Genomic DNA, 5211 nt, shown 5'->3' on the forward strand with positions numbered 1-5211 from the left:
TAAAAAAAAAAAAAAAGAAGTCTGGCCTAGTAACTGGCTCCACCCTTTTCCCTCCCTAGGCCCTGGAGCTGGGGCCCTGGGAATGAGTGCAAGAGAGGGCTTGGAGGCCCTGAGAGAGGCCCCAGCTGAGCAGAGCTGGGCCAGCACTTTTCTTTGGAAGGTTATCCAGGCTCTGAGGGTCATGGGGCTAAATCTGGCTATATAAATACTTCACCTCCTGAAGGGATTACCTGAGCCAGCTTCCCCTGGCCGGGCTGATTCTTCTTCTGCAGCCTGCTGTTCTTTCTGACCTCTTACCCCTCTGCTAGGTAGGACACTGTCACCCACCTACACTCAAGCTGCACCTGCTTGGGGTGGCGGGTGGATAGGAGGAGGGAAGATTCTGGCCGAGGGACCTGTGTAGTCCAGCGTGTTGAGGTCAGGAGGCTCTGGCCTGTCTGGAGCTTCATCCCTCACAGCAGAGCCAGCCTAGACTTGTCCCTGAACCTAATCAGCACTTCTGGGAGGACTCCATTGGGGCCATCCCTGGAGCCAGGACCTGGGGACAGAGCTTGGTAACTAGGTGTGGGACATAGCTGGGAGATTGCCTGAGGTATAAATAGGGCTAGCTCTGGGCTTGGATGGACTGACTGGCTTGGGAAATCTCTGCTCCCTTTGGCAGGTATCAGGCTTGGTGTCGTATCCCAGGGGCTCAGTTATTCCAGTCCCCAAAGCCACAAGAAAGATCTCTTGGGATTTGAGCCCAAGATGAAGAGCCTCTGGGCACAGTGGTACACACTTACAATCCCAGCTACTTGGAGGCTGAGGCTGGAGAATGACACTTCGGGGGTCAGCTGGGGAACGTAGCGAGGCCCTATCTCAAATTAAGAAAAATGGTTGGGGATGTAGCACAGTACTTCCTGGGCTCAAATGTACTGCCAGGAACACAAAGGAAACAAAACAGTGAGGGGGCTGCCTGTGAACCTCTGTCCTGCCTCCGCGCACCCCGAGCTGCTGCTGGCAGGTACTTCTTGCTCTCCCCATTCACACTCATCTCTCTTCCCTGTTCTCACTTCATCAGGAATATGCTGCGAGCCTGCATCCAGCCAGGCGCACTGTGAGGCGCAGGGCTTGTGGTGCTTCCCATGTGTCTGAGAAAACCCCTTTTGTGGAGGTATTCTGAATTCAGCAGTCTGAGTCAGGTGGTGGGAGCATGCGCGCAGAGCTCACACACGCAACACACACACACACACACTCTCCAGCCCTGGGCAAGGTGTAAAGGACCTGTAGTGTCCTCTCCCCCACTCTCCTTTCAGCGCTTCCCTTGGGGGTGGTATTGCCAGACACCGTTCGTTCATCATGAAGGCCACAGCACAGCACCACCGTCATTATCCTCCAGCCACGATACGGTGCCCTTTCTGTCTCTCTCTCCTCGCCCATTAGCTCAGCAGTCACTTTGGGACCGTATGTTGAGCTGTTTTATGTAAAGGTGCATTTTAATATGCCCTTGCTGTGTTGGTCTTGCTGTGTCTGCCAACAGGCTCCTAAATCAGAATCACATGATGCCCCAGCGCAGCCTCTACTGCCCCGACACGGCACGGCAGGTCTCCCCTGAATCCTGTGACTCTGCCTTTTTCCTCACATGGTGATGAGGTTTGAAACCAGGGTCTCGATCAGGCCTGGCACGTGCTCTGCTGCTGAGCTGCGTGTTCCGCCTGCAACTCTGCCTTTCTAATCAGCGTACTAGAAGAAGGTTCTGATGTCGGGGCCGTGTGAACGCCCTTCGGTGCGCCGTCTCTGTGCTCTTGGTTTGTTCTCTGCTTACTCACACACATCCTTTGCTATTCCCTACCCATCACAATCCTAGAAATTCATGGTTTTTATGGGTATTTTTCCCCCGTATCTCTCCATGCAGGCTGGATACCTTGATTACAGAATTATCTTTTGTCATTTTAGAAATCACTTTTAAAAGCTTTGTTCAGTAAGCAGTGCTGGGTGTGGGCACACCTGTACTTCCAGCATTCAGGAGGAGGCTGAGGCAGGAGGCAAACCACTGCTGTGGGTTCGAGGCCAGCCTAGGCTATAAAGTGAGCTCAAGGCCAGCCTGCACTATATATAGTGAGAACTTGTCTCAAAAATAAAGAAAAAGTTCCGGTATTCAGGTCTCAAACAGGTGGAGTCCCGAGTAGAAGCCATCAGATGCTTCTGCTGCTGATTCAGCAGAACCTGCCTTGCTGCTGGACAAAGCCACTTAGGGGTGCCAGTTGCTGGAGTCTTGGAGTGCGGGTGTGAGCGGGACGGCTCCTCACCTTGCTCGGGCCCCTCACTTGGCTTCCCAAGATCTTGGTACTTTTCTTGATTTTGTTAATTTTTTTTTGAGACAGAGTCTTGCTATGTAGTCCAGGATGGCCTGAACTCTTGGTGGTCCTCCTGCTTCTGCCTCCTGACTGCTGAGATTTCAGGCGTGTGCTCCCACACCTGGCTGGCTCTCCCTGGTACTCTTTACGTTCTCTTTCCTTAATAACAGTTAGCAATGTAACATGGAATCTAAATAAGCCTCTCATGACCTGATGTGTTGTTCATACCATTTTCTTATTTTCCCGATGCTCACAAAATTAAAAAGTTCCTGTACATTCACTGCTTGTCTCAAGTGCTCTTACTGATGATGTTACAATAAATATAACCAAAACTTTAAAAAAAAAAAAAAAAGTTTTTTATTGTTGTTGTTAAAACAACAAGTTCTCATTGTAGAGACCTTGGAAATAAAACCCAAAACATTTTTTAAAAATCACTGGTGTGGCTGGGGTGATAGCTTCATGGTCCAAGCACCTGCCTGGCAAGTGCAAGGACCTGAGTTTGATCCCTGATACTACATGCTGTGCTGGCCCCAGAACCGCAGGTGCGCCTTGCTGGCCTGAAGCAGGCGTGGTGGCACACTTCTGTAATCCCTGTGCTGGGGAGGCTGAGACAGGAGGACCACGACAAGTGTGAACTGTGTAGAGAGATCCTGTATCAAATATTTTTAAAATATCACTGGTAATTGCCAATTAGATATAACAGCTCTTAGCATTTTGTATAAATTTCTCTCACCTTTTAAAATATGTGAATAGGGGCTGGAGAGATGGCTCAGTGGTCTAAAGCACCTACTTAGAACAAGCTTAGCAAAAGCATCAGGGACCGCGGTTCAATCCCCCAGCACCACATGCCAACCAGCCCTGCCCCCTGGTGGGCTGAGCTGGTCACACACACACACACACACACACACACACACACACACACACCTCTCTCTCTCTCTCTCTCTCTCTCTCTCTCTCTCTCTCATAAATAAATAAAAATTTAAAAAAAAATAAAATAAAATATGTGAATAATTATGCAGTCTGCTTTTTTAGGATTATTATTTTTATTTTTTTTTTTTTTGCTCCTCGAATGCCTTCAGGGCAGGTTTGGCTGGCTGGAGTGTTGTGGGTATCAAACCACAGCAACCTGAGGCTGCCAGCATCGTGGAAGCAGCCACTTAAAGGACTGAGCTAGGGCCGGGCCCCCCAGTCTGCTTTTTTAGAAGCAGAGGCTGGAGCACACTCTTTTTCTCACTATGTTGTGGCCCTTTCCCCACATTACCCCTTATCCTTCCTCACTGTCACAAAGCAGTTGCCACTGGTGCTGTGCCTGTAGGTTATTTCTAGCTTTCCCTATTAAAGCTCAGGCTGACTGAAATGGCTTTGTGGAGAAATCTTTACCACATGCTTGTGATTATTTTCTTAGAATGAACTGTTAGGAACCAAACAGTTGAGTCAGAGATACATGGTTGTTTTAAGTTTTTCTGATACCATGTTGTAGGCCCTTCATAAGATACACAGCAGTTTGGGCGGCATGTGAGCGTCGGCACCCTCCCGCTGCCCATTTTATAATTTAACTATAAAATACTTTAAGTAACTGAAATTAAAATAGTGCCCTTGGTTTGCTTATATTTTTAGAGGAAAAGCCTTTTCTGTGTGTGTGTGTGTGTGTGTGTGTGTGTCTGTCTGTCTGTCTGTCTGTCTGTCTGTCTTGTCTAAGACTGTATGTACCAGTGCGTGGGGCTCAGACCTCATGGAGGTCATGGGAGGCCTTGTGCCTGCCTGCTCACCCGTTCATACTTTATGTGGCATTTGATTCACTGATGGAGAGCCAACCGGGCCCAAGATGACAGAGCTGCCCTCTGCTGGTGCAGAGTGCAGTAGCACTGGCCAGAGTCCTGCTGCTTTCCCTGCCTGCCCCTACCCGCCAGCACCATCCTTTCTCCACTGAAAAAGCCCTTCATGGAGTGTGAGGAGTTTTTAAACTGTTATGCCCTGGCTCACTGTGGGAGGCACTTGCAGTGTTTTTCTGTTGATGAGAAACACATAAATGACAGTTTGGGAAAGTCAGCTGCTGCCCTGATAGAGAACTTAGGACTTGTCAGCAAAGACACCACCGTCCCGGGTAAGTGGACAGCCCCTTGGGGTGACAGTTGAAAAAGACCAACACATGCTGTGTTTATTTTGAAGATCAGCCCTTTAGTTTGTAGGGGAGAGACCTGTACACAGTTACAGCTCAGGTGTCCCGGGATCACAGTCCGGCAGGTTCAGTTGTCAGGAGCAGAGCTAACAGGTGAACGTTTAAAGATGTCTCCCCAGCCATGAGTGGTGGCCAATGCCTGTAATCCCAGCCCTCAAGAGTGAGGCAGCAGGACTGAAAACAGTTTAAGTGTATCCTGAATGATTTAGGGACTTAGCAAGGCCCTGGCTCAAGATTTAAAAATATAAAAAAGGGTCAGGATGTAGCTCAGCGTGGAGGCAGTGGGGTCAGTCCCTAGGACTACGGAGGCGGGGAGCTGTGTATCACTAGCCCTAGTTCTCTTATTTCTTTTCTTTCTTTCTTTCTTTCTTTTTTTTTTTTTTAAAGCTGTTTCTTTCTAAGGAATTGACCATTTCATCTCCAAAGTTCTGAAATGGCCAACAGACCGTAGAAAGACTTCTCTTTAGGCTCCTGCTTGAAAGCAGCAGCTACAGCAAACTGCTGGCCTTGATTCAGGGCCAACCTCCCATTTCTTCAACTTGGTATTTCATAATCATTCTGATAGATTTCAATCTGCAATCTTTAAAAGTCTGATTATTCTGCTGATTATGTTAGTTGCCTCTGGCACTTCCTTGCATTTTTTAAAAAATAAAAACTATGGGGGCTGGCGAGATAGCTCTGCAGTCTAAAGTGCCT

General features: G+C 48.5%; 1 protein-coding gene and 1 non-coding gene across 2 annotated transcripts in view; one reads left to right on the forward strand and one right to left on the reverse strand.

Annotated features, from left to right (window-relative positions):
- The window catches only part of Ubtd1 (ubiquitin domain containing 1), a 62298-nt gene that overhangs the window by 49717 nt on the left and 7370 nt on the right, over window positions 1-5211 (forward strand). The gene's annotated exons all lie outside the window — the stretch shown is intronic.
- LOC111815062 lies at window positions 4901-5037 on the reverse strand. Its single transcript, XR_002819870.1, has one exon. It is a non-coding gene; the product is annotated as a small nucleolar RNA SNORA2/SNORA34 family (small nucleolar RNA).

This window comes from Octodon degus, unplaced genomic scaffold, assembly GCF_000260255.1.
Source record: "Octodon degus isolate 3935 unplaced genomic scaffold, OctDeg1.0 scaffold00010, whole genome shotgun sequence".
NCBI lineage: Eukaryota > Metazoa > Chordata > Mammalia > Rodentia > Octodontidae > Octodon > Octodon degus.